This window comes from Callorhinus ursinus, unplaced genomic scaffold (assembly GCF_003265705.2).
Source record: "Callorhinus ursinus isolate GAN/ISIS: 27379988/994484 unplaced genomic scaffold, GSC_fseal_2.0 scaffold40, whole genome shotgun sequence".
NCBI classification, from domain to species: domain Eukaryota; kingdom Metazoa; phylum Chordata; class Mammalia; order Carnivora; family Otariidae; genus Callorhinus; species Callorhinus ursinus.
In genome coordinates, this window is record NW_027397102.1 from 5,591,987 (window position 1) to 5,609,127 (window position 17,141).

Genomic DNA, 17,141 nt, shown 5'->3' on the forward strand with positions numbered 1-17,141 from the left:
AAAGCTTGCCATTTGCAATGACGTGGATGGAACTGGAGGGTATTATGCTGAGTGAAATAAGTCAATCAGAGAAAGACATGTATCATATGATCTCACTGATATGAGGAATTCTTCATCTCAGGAAACAAACTGAGGGTTGCTGGAGTGGTGGGGGGTGGGAGGGATGGGGTGGCTGGGTGATAGACATTGGGGAGGATATGTGCTATGGTGAGCACTGTGAATTGTGTAAGACTGATGAATCACAGACCTGTACTTATGAAACAAATAATACATCATATGTTAAGAAAAAAAAAGATAGTAGGAAGGGAAAAATGAAGGGGGGGAAATTGGAGGGGGAGACGAACCATGAGAGATTATGGACTCTGAGAAACAAACTGAGGGTTCTAGAGGGGAGGGGGGTGAGGGGATGGGTTAGCCTAGTGATGGGTATTAAAGAGGACATGTACTGAATGGAGCACTGGGTGTTATATGCAAACAATGCATCATGGAACACTACATCAAAAACTAATGATGTAATGTATGGTGATTAACATAACATAATAAAATGTAAAAAAAAAGTAAAAAAAAAGAATCATTTTACCTTGATTAAAATGGAATAAATCTGCTCTAAAACAGGCAGATTACCTATAGGTAGAATATAACCTCACTTTCTTCTCAGAAATGTTGTAACTGCCCAGCATTTACTGCAGCTACACTTCAAAGAAAGAGAAACGCTCACTTCTATCTTGTGGTCAAAATGTTCTATTCTATACTGAAACCTGTGAAATATGCCACCTGTCATGATCAGTTATTGATTCATTCATTTGACAAATATACTCTGAGCATATTCTATACAATGATATGTTCAACAGAATAAACAAAGTATATGGTATGGTTCTTGTTCTCAAAAAATTTGTAGTCTATTTGGAGAGGCAAGACTTGAACACATTAAAAACAGTTTAAAATAATGTTATAACAGTGTGGGTTATTTCTCGTGGTGGCATAAAATTAAACACTAAAGGAGTCATAATGATTTTAAGTGATATTGGAGTTCAAAAGTGCACAAGGATATTATATGACTTCCTGTAGATGATGGGAGCTGGACCAGACCTTGAAGGAAGAAGGAAGAAAAAAATAATAACAAGCACTTACATAGCAGCTACCCCCACGAGCTACCTTCTTCAGAACATTTTATACCAGGTTCATTTAATACTCACAAATTCACTAGGAAACACAGAGAGTTTTAGTAACTTGCTTAAGGTAACACAGCTGGTAAGTGTCAGAATAAAACACAGGCAATCTGTGTTCTAACCACTATACTCTAGTGGTAGATATTGGTAGATATTCCCTTGGTAGATATTCTAGGACTTGAGGAGTGAATGCAGAAAAGCACAGTAGAGTATATCAATGAATAGACTAAAGAAGGGGATGAGTGATAAGAAAGTGATGTGTTTCTGCTTCTTTTGAGGTTAGGACTCCACCTAGTTAGAAGTAAAGCCTATGGCTCAGGGTTACCAATGCTCAACAAGAGCCCAAAGACTAAAGTTCATTAACCTTATTTGTTATGTATTTTCTAAAACTCTAATGTCTTAGATTTAGAAGTAGGCTATTCATGTATGTAGTATTTGCCTTTCCCTATAGAGTGTCTGTAATTTTGGTTTTACAATTTAGATGCTTAAACTATGGTGGCTGACAAATCCCTGTTTGCACCATATTTAGTATTAGGTGGGTTAGACTGGATTTTTGAGGGTCTTGTCTTTGAGATCAAGCCTTAGAGCTTTAATCTACTTCCTGATGGGGAGCCATTGGAAGTGTTCAGGTAAGAGAACACTGTAATAATAGGATCTTATCTGGCAGTTTTATGCGGGATGGGTTTGATAATAAACGATCAGTTTCCAGAAATGAGCAACTATAAATCTCACTTTGCTAGGCTTGTTTCTGTTTTCAGTCAAATAAAACTGTATGATAAAAAAATTCTAAAGTTAAAAAAGTTTTTTTTTCCTTTCTTGAGTTTTCAACTTACTCACCTGGAGGCTTTAAAGACCTAATATTAAAATGAAGATGTTTGTTCAGCTATCTGCCACATACAGAATTCTGGTTGTTTTTGACATTTTTAGGAGGTTTCAATGCATCTGTATAGAATATGCAATATTTCAGCTTTCAAATACATATTTTGTATTTCAGACTTTTACCAAAATTTGAGTGGAAAAATGTTAGCTATTTCACAGAGAACTTTACATTTCATTAAGTCTGCCTTAAGGTGTTTGAATTACTTCTTACTATAAATTCACTTTTAAGACAAGAAGCTGCTCAAAATCTCCTGTTGTATTTGCTAATTTGAGAAGTCTTCGGCACTTTGTGTTTTTGCTTTGCATTTGTTCTTTATTTTACTTTGCAAATCCAAGGAACATAATTCTTATAACAATTCTATTTTTCTTCATAATGATTGTTTCAAATCTTATCCGGTAAGGGGAGGACCTGATCTTCTACAATTTCCTCTAAGTCTAAACTAACAGCTGTAAGCACTTAACAACTAATCAGCTCAATTCAGCTCACCTGTGTGAGTGATCCTTGACAGCTCCATCTGCTTTGAATCAGGGTATTTTTCTTTTCTTTCTTTTAAAAAAAAATACTTAAAGGGAAAATATCTAATGAACTTACAAAATTACTTTCAGCCATTTTTAGCATTATTCAACATAGAAAATGTTTTAAAAAAGATATATTTACTTTAATTCGTATGTCTAATCAAGAGACACATTTTTGTAAAATGTGATACAGATTACAAAAGAGAAATTGAGAAAATGTTAGCTAAAAATAAAAATAAAAAATCGGGATCTAACCATCTAAAAATACAAATCATTTATAAAAACTAATTAAAATGGCAGAAATTGGGGCGCCTGGGTGGTTTGGTTGTTAGGCATCTGCCTTTGGCTCAGGTCTTGAGCCCGGGGTCCTGGGATCGGGCCCCACATTAGGCTCCCCACTCCACGGGAGGCCTGCTTCTCCCTCTCCCACTCCCCTCTCTCGTTGTCTCTCTCTCTGTTAAATAAATAAATAAAATCTTTAAAAAAAGAAAATGGTAGAAATTATGATATTAAATAAAGTAAATGTTAAATCTCTTAAAAGAAAGGGCAGGTATTTAACATTGTATTAGGAATGATTTTGAGACTGAGGAGATTACTCAAGAACAAAACAGTGTCCTTATCATTACTACATAGAAAAGGATCTGCTCTTACTTTCACTAGCATCCTTTGATATTGATCCATACTGCTTCTGTGATGAAGCTCATCACATTTTACAAAAATATCAAAAACCTCACCCAGTCAATAAAAGCCTTATTTCCCCAGAAGAATAATGCAGAGCTATTGACTATGAAGTATATTTTACATATAGCTAAGTCTAGCTGTAATAAGAACCTTATATGCAGCCAATAAATCATTGAACACTACATCAAAAAGTAATGATGTACTGTATGGTGACTAACATAACATAATAAAAAATATTTTTAAAAGTTTCCTTGCTTAAAGTTATTAATAGTCCAGGATAGACTACCTGGCTTCATGTATGGTCCAGGTGCTCCTGCATTAAACTGCAGGGCCAGAAATGATGTGAGGTTAACAGTACCTCTGTCTAGACCAAAGAGAGATCTGCTCCTTTCCCTATTCTGAATTTTCAGATTGTATTAGGATGGGCATAAATGCCAGACCCTTTTTATACCCAAAGAAAGAATTCTCTAGTAACCCAGTTGTTTGAATTTCAAAGAACTATAAGGCATCAGGGCTGGAAGAACCCTTTAAATATTATTTAGTGAAGCCCATCATTCATTGTACAGATGGAAAAACTGAGGTAAAGAGTGATGAATAGATTGACCCAAGGTTTCCTGGGATAGTTTTCTGTTAAATGCCACTGGAGATTTTCCAGGAAAGTGATCCCCATAAGCCTGTTACACAATTTCTTGTCCTATAGATTATCTGCAAAAACAGGACATTTCTCTTATTATCTGGGTACTGAAGTGATTTGATGACTGTAAAAAGTATTTTCCTGGGGCACCTGGGTGGCTCAGTGGGTTAAGCATTCAGCTCTTGATTTCAGCTCAGGTCATGATCTCAGGGTCATGAGATTGAGCCACGAATGGAGCTCCATGCTGGGTGTAGAGCCTGCTTAAGATTCTCTCTCTCCCTCTCCCTCTGCCCCTCCCCCAGCCCCATGCTCATGCTCACTCTCTCTCTTTCTTAAAAAAATAAAAAGTATTTTCTCTATTAGAAAAAGACTTCTCAAACAAATACTATGTTCAGATACACCAGCCTTTGGCAATAACTCAGCACCTGTTTAACTTTAGTGTTCCTTCAAAGCATTTTATTTTCAGAGTTTATCACCAGTTCATCTGGAGGGCTCATTCCAGGCTTTGCTGCACAGACCACCTCTGCCTGAAGGCAGTGGGAAGCCACTAAGGGCTCTAAGCAAGAGGCTCAGCTTAGCAGTCTTAGGAAAAACACAGGTCCTCTTTGGGCCTCTTGCTGGCTCTCGCTGTCCAGCAGAGAGAAACTGCTTTTGGCTAATGATGACAAAGTTAGTGGAAGAGCAGAGAGGAGGCACCTTCTGAAGTACAAGTTTCCAGAACTTAAATGGTAATGCCCCAAAAGGAAGAGATGATCTGTTATCTCAGAGAACCATGAGGGTGAAAGTATGAAAGCACGTAAATCAAAAAGAACCTGTATTTTGGAGAAGCTGAACTTAACCTCAAGCCATTCTCAACCTTTTCTGAGTTCCACCTAGCAAATGATGACATGGTTGTGTGTGCTTCCCCCACCCTGAGAAAATGGAAGTGCTCTGCACAGGTGCACTTCTCACCCCTCCTCTTTGCAGGAGTTTGAAGTGGACCTACCCTCATCTTCGCAGACTGGGTTTGATGCAGAAAATCATAGACTTTGGCCTCAGGTTAGGGAACAAGTGGATGTACACAAATCTTTCTTATTGTGAGAGAAGACTCCTCTCTCCTGGTGCTGCTGACCAACCCAAGCACTGGAGGCTACCTTTGTCCCAGTACGCCTTCTTATAAATGATGACCAGTGATGAAAGAGGAAAGAAGTCTGGGGCTGGTGGGAATGAACATGCATTTGCACACCCTCCTCTGGCTATTACTTAGTCTGTAAATTCTAAATACACAAAAGCCTGGGAGAGAGGCTGTGCTCCATATATAAAGATAAAGGAAGAGGTAGGGCCTTAAAAAAACTATTACAGTCTGGGGAATGAAGATTAGTATAGAAGTACTATCCTCAATCAACTAGAATACACACTTCAGGATCCCAGAGAATGGAGACTGAATAAAAAAAAAAAAAATGACTGAGCTCCTGGGTCTAAAACCTGCTTATGATAGAGTCACAGCAGCAATGCTAGAGGACATTATTTCTCAGCAACATTGGGAAAATTAGAGAAAACAAGCAAAAAGATGCCCACATTAGGCACAGAAAAGCTCTATTTTAGATTGCTCTTTTCTTTTAAGAGAAAATGGCCTTTTTTGAGAGAGCCAAATAATGCTAACTAAACAGCTTGGCATTTACTAAGAGGAGAGGGAATAAATACCAAAAAGTGCCCCACAGACTCACTTCTGACAATGATAAATAAAAATGTACCCCATGCATTTCTAAAAAGAACAATTCTGATTATACTCTATAGGATATGCTTCTGAAAAATATGTACTTCATTAAAATAAATACACTATAAAGGAATAGCATGTGAAAAGGCTGAGTTGGTTTTAGAGAAGCAGTGGTGCCTGCAACATGTTTGAAAATATTTTTATTTTTCACTCGTTTAGCCAAAACACTTTTCTGCTCCTAATCCCATCAACTCATTCAAATAGAGCTTTGACTATGCCTTGTTTGGTGTTTCTATAGAGAAAATACCTCACCTTTATGCCACATCTCTCCATATTTGCCACCCCCTCTGATGTTGGCCACTGCAAGGACATGGTCCATGTGTCTCACAAAGCCTGGACACGCTGAGAAACAATAAAAATAGTTAACCTTCCATTAACTGCCTGGTAAGGACCATGTTGTCTCCCTCCATAAAAAATATATATATATATCCCTGAAGACACTCCACATGTGATATTACTGAAATAGACCCAATACTTGTATATTGTTTGATTCAAGTGAAAAATTTTAAAAAGCATTTTATTTTCAAAAGCATAAACAGTGAAAGTCTCCTATTGCCTTAGCAACCACATTAGCCAAACAAACTGCTCACCATTTCTTCCTTGACTTGGTCCTCCAAATCATTCCAATATCGATTTATATGGGAAAACAAGTATAGCTGCTTTATATTTTCCAGAAGGCAGAGTTTTGCTGATTTGCTACATAGGAAAATGTTACATGGCAAAATGTTTTCATGGATTTTTACCAGAGTTTGAAATATAATTGTTACCAATGAATAGAAGTAAATGTTTTCCATAGCAAGAGTAAAGTGTCATGACTAAAACTTTGGAATTATAGCCAGAAGACCTAAATTTAACTGTGGTCCTGCTACTTGTTAGCTATATGAAATTGAGCCAGTTACTTAATCACTTATTTTCAGTTTCCTCAACTATAAAATGGGACAGTAACTACTTCAAAGGGAGGTCACCATGATTACATGAGATAATGCATATCAATGTTCTTAGTAACGTATGCAATACTGTAGAAATATTAGATAATATTACTCAGCATCTTTATTCATAAGGGGATGATTTTCAATTATGCAAAAGGATGGAAAGAAGATAAATGCATATGGCCAGATCATTTGGTTTTCAGGAATAAGAGCCCAGTTGATTGAATTCTCCTTCAGCAAAAAGATTTTGACAAATTATATTGTTCATAAATTACTTGTGTCCATTGACTTTCCCAGAATCTAAATGGACTTGTTAAGCAGCAATCTAAATTTAAATGATTGTGCTTATGTTTCCATAAATAAAACCCATTTTTCATTTTGGGAAAGAAAGCATATATTTTATGACTCAGATGAGAAGGTTGGATTTACTTATCTCATGTTCCACTGATGCCTTCATAGTCATATTCATCTCTGCAACAGAATATATATACATAATATTAAACAGATATATAGATATATAACAAATAAAATATATATAGTATGTATCAGAATAGGCTGATACACAGTAGAATATATACATTCTTCTTTGATAAATCACTTTGTCAGTAGCAAAGAAGTATCCTGACGTGTGTGTGTCACTCCACAAAGATAATAGCATTCGCAAGCTTCAATGGCAGATTCCATTGTATCATTCACATGACCCTGGGATACTTTCGTATCCTGGAAAACATTTTCCCTATATAAATATTTATTGGACATACGATTCTCATAAGCTCATTGTGAACATCCAATAAGACTAGGTGTAAAAGGGAGTTTTATATGCTCCAAGGCTTTGTAGGTAGAAGGTGGTGTTAAAACAATGAATTATGGAACACTACATCAAAAACTAATGATGTAATGTGTGGTGATTAACATAACATAATAAAATAAAATAAATGATGATGATAAAACAGGTTGGGAGAGTTCCAAGAAAAATGTGTTGTAGTATTTGAGCTATGTGGGGTGTTTGAGGCCAGTTAGACAAAGCTCTCACCTGGCTCACTGGAATGTCATACCTAAGCCTGATTTTAATGTATTCAATGTTAACTTTTAACTCCCTTAGCCCATCAAAATATCTTTGGACAATGCTTCATACCTCCAGGTAAGTTATTTTTCAGTTGTTTATATATATTATCAAGATCTGGTTGGCCATAGTTTTTTTTGTTTTTGTTTTTTTTTAATTAACCACTACCATAAATCAAAGGAGTATGAATTTTAAGCACTGTGTATGCCAGTGCTGGGGATTAAAATCCCCAGGGTAAGGCAGTGATCATATCCTTAGGCAGACACAATTGCAGGTTGACATTGTGATAGCATCTCCTACCACACCATATATGGCCAACCACTTTGTCAATATAAGAAATTAGTTAATCCACCATTGACCATACTGCTTGTTAACAGTGGTACCTTTAACTCCATGTTGGTCTTAGAGATGTTTGATGGACAGGATGTGTTTGTTTCACATTTCATTTTCTGTTTTGTCACTATACAAGATACAGGCTGCTTCAAGGGGAAAAATTGGCTGTTTTTCTCATGCCTTAATGGGGAAGCTGCTTTTTTTGGCGCTTGTCAGGAGCCTAAACTTTTAGAATTTTTGCCTTGGCATCAGGCACCAAGACTTCTCCTTTGCAAAACCAGGAGGGTGGTGACTCTTGGACACCCTTATTTATTTGTTTCTTTAAGTACCTATTCTGTGACTGATTAGGAGCTGGAATACAAAGATGAACAAAATGGAAAGTCATTTTTATCAATGTAATCCTGCTTGCCCCCAACAAATCAAACCTGTCCATTGGCAACACAATAGTAACCTGAACTCTTAGAGAGCTGGTTCTGCATCTTATTTTTATTTTTGTACACCTGAAACCTATATACAATTCCTGGTGGCAAGTATGTGCTCAGTAAATGTTTAGTTAATGAAGGAAAGAATGAAGAAAATATTTGAAACTCACAAATGGAGATATCAGTAACTGATAAAACTTATGTCATATGCCTTCCAGGGATATGTGCAAATTCAAGGAAAAAGCGTACCTACTACACTTCACTAGCTTGGAGAAAATATACTGGTGGCAATATAGCATAATGGTTAAGAGTATGGGGTTTAGAATTGGGCAGATCTGGCTTCAAATTACCAGTTTCTCCATTACCTGTGACCCTGAACAAATTGTATAAGCTACCTGCACCTTAGTTTGTTCATCTGCAAAATGGGACAAGTAATACCAATCTCATAGGGTTGTTGAGAGTTTATATAAAATGAGGCATATAAGAAAATTAGCACACTTCCTGCCTCAAAGCAAGTGCTTATTGACGTTAAATATACTTCTTAAAATCATACCTCAAGAAGATGCACTATGTATCTCTGGAGAAGGAGCCTATTGGGCTCTCAGGATAGACCTGGACATCATCTGCCTAGAGGAAGCTCACTATTGTGGCTTGATATCTGCAGGTTCTTTGAAGCTGCCTGGATTGATTGATTAATTGATTGATTGATTGGGGGCAATGGGTAGATGGCTTTTGACTTTCTAGAAATCTAGTCCTCATAGTCATATAAAACAGATCCTAGAACAAAGCTCTTCTTGGGTATATTTTCCAATGATTTCATCAGGCAGACAAAACCATTCATTTCTATTCACAGAAAGAAATTTAGACACTCTACTTCCAGGATAAAAATAAAACTTACCTCAACAACTGAAAATAAGAACAAGTGATGATTTGGTAACAAAAGTAAAGTGCTGTGGAGAAAGGAAAAACAAAGTAGACAAAGCTCAATTGTGTTGGGACTTAGAGGCTGTGGCATGAAGGAATTATGGTCTAGACCCAGGGTCGCCCCTTGGCAGAATTCTAAAACATCTTCTGTGCTTTTAGGCTCCATGAACTGGGCACTTCACATATTTCTAAGTCAATTTCTAGTCATGCATTTGCAGTCAGGACTCAGAGATGGATTTAAGTGAATGGAAGAGAGCCCAAGAAATGCCCCAGTCTGCGTGTCTTCTATGTACCAGGTTTTGTGCTAAGCTTTCCATATGCATTAGAGATGCACTCCTCAGGTAATTATGCACAGGCTTTTATTAGCTCCATTTTTCAGACAAATAAATCTTAGGATGGTTTAATGAGACAGCATCACAAATTTTGTGTGGCTGAGTGGGGATTAGAACCTAGTTTGTCTATAGTCAGAAGCTGGGTTCTGCATATGACACAATACAATTCTTAAACTAAAAGGATAAAATTCTAAAAGGTGGGATGCATGTATGAACAAAGCTTTGAGCAATAGGCCAACTCTTAAGTCTCAGAGCAATCTTATTTAGGCACATGAAAAGAACATGTGGACTTCCATAAATAAAATATAATAAAATACAATCCCTTTTTACCCCCAGGCTGCCCTTAGTGTTTTTTTTTTAATAGAGTTCTCTCTGTAGTTACCTTTCAATAAAACCTTTCTCTGACTTTTAGTGTGACTGTCAAAGCCCAAAGTACCTAAAAAGATATCCTACAGAGATATCAGGAGATAGGAAAGAAAAGTTGGTCTCCTTCTGTCCCAGTATTAATTTGAGAGAAACTTCAGGCTTTATCAAGTACTAGATGCTTTATTGTTTCCCTTCCCTTGAATCCCTTTCACTCTTTCTGACTTCTGGAACTTCATCCTCAAAATACTGGGTAAGAAATAAAAGAAAACATGGATTTCTCTCCACCACTACTTCTACCACCATGTATCTTGGTGTTCTTTTAGAAGCATTAAGATTCTCCACTAGCATTATTTTTCACTTCCTTTAGTCCCAGCCTTTTACTTTGTCTGAGGCTCTGGCCAGGGAGAGACAAGGGAAAGCCATAAAGGTGGGGAAGTGATTGAATACCCAGCAACCCATCCATGTTTTATTCGTGTCTGAGCTGCCAGCATCTGTAGTATCTGACACAAAAGGGACATTCACTAAATGTTGAATTAATGAATTACTATGCAAATGTCAGTCGTCAAGCATTTCATATAAAGAGACTAATAAGAGATGAGACTTTTTTACATCATACTTATGTTTCATTAACATTTGCAAATTCATTTGCAAATTGCACACTCTGCAAAATAAAGAGTAATGATTTAAATATTTCAGACCAATTTCAGCCACCATTTACATGTCCTAATTAAGCATAAAGTAGGAATCTCCTATCTGACAGTTTGACCAGTTTGCCTTCTTAAAAATTGAAGTATAATTGATATACAACGTTATATTAATTTTAGGTGCACAACATAGTAATTTGACAACTTTACACATTACACAATGCTCACCAAAATAAGTATAGTTATCATGTCACCGTACAAAGTTATTACAATATTATTGGCTATATTCCCTGTGATGTAATTTTCATCCTGTGACTTATTTTATAACTGAAAGTTTGTAAGTTTGTACCTTTTTTAAAAAAAGATTTTATTTATTTAATTGACAGAGAGAGACAGTGAGAGAGGGAACACAAGCAGAGGGAGTGGGAGAGGGAGAAGCAGACTTCCCACCAAGTAGGGAGCCCGATGCGGGGCTCGATCCCAGGACCCCGGGATCATGACCTAAGCTGAAGGCAGTCGCCTAACCAACTGAGCCACCCAGGTGCCCAAGTTTGTACCTTTTAATTCCCTTCACCTATTGGCCCATTCCCCCATATCCTTACCCTCTAGCAACCAACAGTTTGGTCTCTGTATTTATTAGTCTGTTTGTTTGTTAATTTGTCTTGTTATTTTTAGACTCCACATATAAATTAAATCATGTGGTTATTTGTTCTTCTCTATTTTACTTATTTCACTTAGTGTAATACCCTCTAGGTCCATCCATGTTGTCATGAATAACAAGATTTCATTATTTTTATGGCTGAATAATATTTCATTGTATACATTACCACAGAAAAGATGATACTTTTGGTGGGGCTTAAAGAAGGTAAGGATTAAGGAGGTTAAAAAGGAAAAAAAAAACAAGAAGGATGGAAACTGGGGCGCCTGGGTGACTCAGTTGTTAAGTGTCTGCCTTCGGCTCAGGTCATGATCCCAGGGTCCTGGGATCGAGCCCCACATCGGGCTCCCTGCTCCAAGGGAAGCCTGCTTCTACCTCCCCCACTGTCCCTGCTTGTGTTCCCTCTCTCTCTGTGTCTCTCTCTGTCAAATAAATAAATAAAATCTTAAAAAAAAAGAATGCATTAAAAAAAAGAAGGATGGAAACTTAGGGCCTGTCTGGAGATGCATTTTTTTTTATAACTAGCCAACATATAGTGCATCGTTAGTTTTTGATGTAGTGTTCAACAATTCAGTAGTTGTGTATAACACCCAGTGCTCATCACATCACCTGCCCTCCTTAATACTCATCACCTGGTTACCCCATCTCCTCACCCCCCTCCCTTCTGTAACCCTCAGTTTGTTTCCCAGAGTCCAGAGTCTCTCATGGTTTGTCTCCCTCTCTGATTTCTTTCCATTCAGAGATGCTTTTTGGTTCAACCAGCGCCTGCTTAGCTCTCAAGAGTTTATGTATTTTTTTTAGGTGCCTGCATCCAGTGTCCCAGCAGGCATGTAACCAGAATCTTCAGAACATTTGAAAAGGGCTCATACTGCATAAAAATCCTAATGAGAGAGGTCCAAAAGAAACTGGTAACAACAGGACTGACACCATTTTTAGAGAAGTGTTACCAGAATTTAGAATAGGCCACCTGAAAAGGAACAAGCATCTTGAGCAAAGGACCCAGCTAGCCTGCAGTGATCCTTCAAGGAAGGAGCTGACATGTAGTATTTAATAAATGTTAGCTATAATTTGACCAATGCAATGCATGTGATTACTTAAAAGCTAAAATTAAATTACTTAAAATTACTACATGCCAGTCATGATTTCAAGTACTTAACATATATTAATTCACCTTAATACTCAAGAGGGTTGCTAATATTAACTCCATTTTAGGAGTGATGACACCAAGGCACAGATAATTAAATAACTTATCCAAGATTATAAGTCTAATAAAGCAGCAGATCAATAATCTGAATGCAGGTAATTTTGGCTCTAGAACCCAATCTTTTAACCACTATTCTTTACTGCTTGAGCTAGATAGTGTTCTTAGGTCCTGAGATTGAGGGTAGGCATGGTGTGTGGTCTGCTCCAGCTTATTTTATTCTCTCCTTTTTTCACCTCTTTCCATGTCAGTTGAAGATGGATCTCTGTTTTATTGTCTCTAAGGACCAATTAAAAAAACTTTAAAAATCTCTTTATGATGGTCTACAATCATCAGCTCCTGTCCAATATCTTTCAATAAAATAAATGAGGAAATAGGGGATTGTCGTTCAACACAAAACATCAATAAAAGGAAGATGGTGGCAGTGGTAGAGTGTTGGCCAGCCCCAGGCATGACTATGCAAGTAAGTACTAAAAGCCACATTAATCCTTGCAATTAATTTAGTGATAATACTTCTGACCACAGTACTCACTAACCACCCATGAATAGCTATTAAAATCTTTAAAAATGGTTATTTCAACCAGTAATAATTATTCTTTGGTCGCTTTTGATATAACAAAAGTTCTAACCCATGAGCTTTAATCCAATTACTGCTTTTATTTTCACCACTGTCCTTTAAAATAAAATGCACCTGTGTTGCAAGTTATGAAAGACATTCTGAAGTTGGACTGTATTGCAGTGATATATTTGGCATTAGATTTTTCTTTTTATAGGATTTGCTCTGGTAATTATATAATGTTATGACTTGTTGCCTAGGATTCATTACAAGATGTCTTTTAATCAGTGTAACCAACTTAAATAGTTGTTTACTATAAGGCAGCTCTTCAAATACAAGGGATCAGGTTGGGGGTTTTATGTGTGTATGTTTGCACACGCATGAATGTATAGCAGTACATGTTTGTGTGTATGCTTCTGCATGTGTTGTTTCAGCCAGGCTCATGAAATTTGTGATTTCGTGCTTCCCGTAAAGTGTAAAAACATTAGTAATGCCATTTGTACAGAATATTAGCCACTTTCCAGTCATAGTGGAAGTATGGACTTGTAATGGGGCGATGCCTACCACGGTAGTCAGTGTCTCATAAGAACCATTTTCATTTAAAAAAAAAAGCACCCATTGACACTGACTTGTTTGAGGAAAAGGCTAGCCACAGATAACCTTCTGCTCCTATCTTTGAACAGTCTTCTCTTTTGAAATATCTCAAACTGCTCACTTGCCTCCTTACAGACAACCTAGGATTGTCAACTGTGTCTGAAGACCAATTATAAAGTCTTTATTTAAAAAAAAATCTTAAAAGTTTGCCAATCAGACACTGTATCATTATTGCATCTTTTTACTCTATTACTTACTTCCTTTTTAGTACCCTTGAATCTCTGCTGGAACAAAAGTTAAAGCAGATGGTTTCCTATGCAACAAGTTTATAAATAAACACTTTGTTAATTTTATCTCAGACTTAGTTTCATCTTTTATACTCTTTTTAAATGTATTCAAAATGAATTCAGCAAGCCTGATTTAAACAAATTCTCAAGACAATTTCTTAGTTTCATTCCTTACAAAAATATAAGGTTACTAGGTTATCACTGTTCATTTCAGTTTACAATTGTCTCCCTGATATTCTATCTGTTGGTAATAAGATAAATAAGCATATTCTAGATTTGATGGCAAGATCTCTTTGCTACTCGCTAAATTTCTCTAAGTACTGGAGTAAATGATGTAGTGAAGTAGTTTGCCATTCTTATACCTAGCAATATACATTTTGTGACTTCTCTTTGCAAATGTAGTGATCCTTTCTATAAAGGGCATCATGAGTAAACCATATATTAATTAATTAATTTTTTGTTTGTTTTTAGTGTTCAACGATTCATTAGTTGCATATAACACCCAGTGCTCATCACCACACATGCCCTCCTTAATACCCATCACCTGGCTACCCCATCCTCCCACCCACCTCCCTTCTGTAACCCTCAGTTTGTTTCACAGAGTCCAGAGTCTCTCATGGTTTGTCTCCCTTTCTGATTTCTTCCCATTTAGTTTTTCCTCCCTTCCCGTGTGGTCCTCTGCACTATTCCTTATGTTCCACATATGAGTGAAAACATATGATAATTGTCTTTCTCTGCTTGACTTATTTCACTTAGCATAATCCCCTCCAGTTCCATCCACGTCGATGCAAATAGTAGATATTCATCCTTTCTGATGGCTGAGTAATAATAAAAAATTTAAAAAATGAAAAAAAGTAAAAAAAAAATAAATATTTTTAGCAACTTTACCATAGAGAAAGACTTAGGGAAAACTCCTTTTATGCATTCCCACCCCTCCTTAGATTCCAATTATGATGACTATTGTTCAAAATGGATATATACAATGATTTTTTTCAATGAGTGTTAAGTTTCATGAAAATTTTAATGCTCTCAAGAGGAAAGAAACAATTTCCTATTTTATCCTGGAAAAAAAATAAGTACTAAAATAACATAGCAATGAACCTCTATACTACATTGAAATGAAAAAGTGCAGAGTCAGAAAAGTCTTCTCATGTCTTGTGTCATATAATTTGATGTTAAAACTATCTCATAACATACTGGCATTAAATTTGCATGGATTTTTTTTAAAGATTTTATTTATTTATTTGACAGAAAGATACACAGTGAGAGAGGGAACACAAGCAGGGGCAGTGGAAGAGGGAGAAGCAGGCTTCCCGCCGAGCAGGGAGCCCAATGTGGGCCTTGATCTCAGGACCTTGGATCATAACCTGAGTGCTTAATGACTGAGCCACCCAGGCGCCCCTGCATGAATATTTTAAATAAAATGCCTTCTCTATTTTGCCGCCAAATTGTAAGGGAAAACCAGAAACCTTGACTCTATAGACTTGACTGTAATTCTTAAGGTTATATGTAACACATTAACACAGCCCTGACCAATAACTATACTGCCTTTATTGTTCTCCTGTGATATGAAATTAAAATGAAGTAGAAATGTTTATTCCATAAATGGTGGGCAACACTTTATTTTTTAAATATTTATTATATATAGAGAGAGAGCATGAGCAGGAGGGGCAGAGGGAGAAGGAGAGAGAATTTCAAGCAGAATTAACACTGAGTGTGGAACCAGATGCAGGGCTCAATCTCACGACCCTGAGATCAGGACCTGAGCAGAAACCAATCGTTGGGTGCTCACCCCACTGTACCACCCAGGTGCCCTGGTGGGCGACTGTTTATTTATTTATTTATGTATTTATTTAAAATTTTATTTAAATTCAATTTAATTAACATATATTGTATTATTAGTTTCAGAGGTAGAATTCAGTGATTCATCAGTTGCATACAACACCAAGTGCTCATTACTTCAAGTGTCCTCCTTAATGCCCATCACTAGTTACCCCATCCCCCCACCTCCCCTCCAGCAACCCTCAGTTTGTTCCCTATAGTTAAGAGTCTCTTGTGGTTTGCCTCCCTCTGTTTTTTCTTATTTTATTTTTCCTTCCCTTCATATGTTTTCTTTATTAAATTCCACATACGAGTGAAATCATATGGTATTTGTCTTTCTCTGACTGACTTATTTCACTTAGTATAATACCTTCTAGTTCCATCCACATCATTGCAAATGGCAAGATTTCATTCTTTATGAAGGCTGAGTAATATTCCATTGTGTGTCCCATACCACTTCTTCGTGTTTTTTTTTTAAGATTTTATTTATTCATTTGACAGAGATAACGAGAACAGGAACACAAGCAAGGGAGTGGGAGAGAGATAAGCAGGTTTCCCACAAAGCAGGGAGCCTGAAGCAGGACTCGATCCCAGGACCCTGGGATCATGACCTGAGCCGAAGGCAGACGCTCAACGACTGAGTAACCCTGGAGCCCCCCGCCCCCATACCACTTCTTCTTTATCCATTCATCTGTCAATGGACATCTGAGCTCTTTCCATTTTTGGGCTATTGTGGACATTGCTGCTATAAACGTTGGGGTGCACATGCCCCTTCGAATCACTATGTTGTTTATCCAAAGGATACAAACATAGTAAACAGATAATAAAATCTGAAGGGGTTTGCTGGAAAGCAAAAGGGGGTCTCTCCTTCAACCAAACTGAGAGGCACCTCAATGACAAATTTGTCCAAATAGGCAGAGACAGCTGACCATCTTGTCAATGGGTTCAACCACTTAGCAATATCTTCACTAGGGAGAATTGCTTCTACTTTAGAATTCACAGGTACCATAAGAAATGGCTTTATCTCACATGGTGAATTGAATTAACCCATTTCAGCTGGTCATCTTTATATGAAGATAGCTTTTCTTCACAAGACAGTGTTTTGATAGGACTATTTTGGTCTTTGCTTTTCTTTTAAAATTCCCCTTGGACCTTTAGCAAATGCATATTAATTCTTTGATCAAGCTAATGATGTTTTTCCTCACTTAAAAATTTGATTTATCATATTTAATCATCTCAACTCAACATTTTTTGGCTTCTTTTTACAAATTGTTAAATTGAACCAAATCAAATTATTATTATTTTTATTATTTTATTTTATTATTTTTTAAAATTTTATTAAGTTATGTTAATCACCATACAATACACCATTAGTT

At 36.8% G+C, this 17,141-nt stretch overlaps 1 long non-coding RNA gene across 1 annotated transcript in view; it reads right to left on the reverse strand.

Annotated features, from left to right (window-relative positions):
* Window positions 1-17,141, reverse strand: part of LOC141370614 (uncharacterized) — a 336,998-nt gene that overhangs the window by 17,607 nt on the left and 302,250 nt on the right. The window contains exons 4-5 of the long non-coding RNA XR_012374803.1: window positions 6,994-7,035; window positions 5,888-5,977 (exon numbers count right to left, since the gene is read on the reverse strand). This is a non-coding gene — a long non-coding RNA (uncharacterized lncRNA). The remainder of the gene's footprint in view (window positions 1-5,887; window positions 5,978-6,993; window positions 7,036-17,141) is intronic.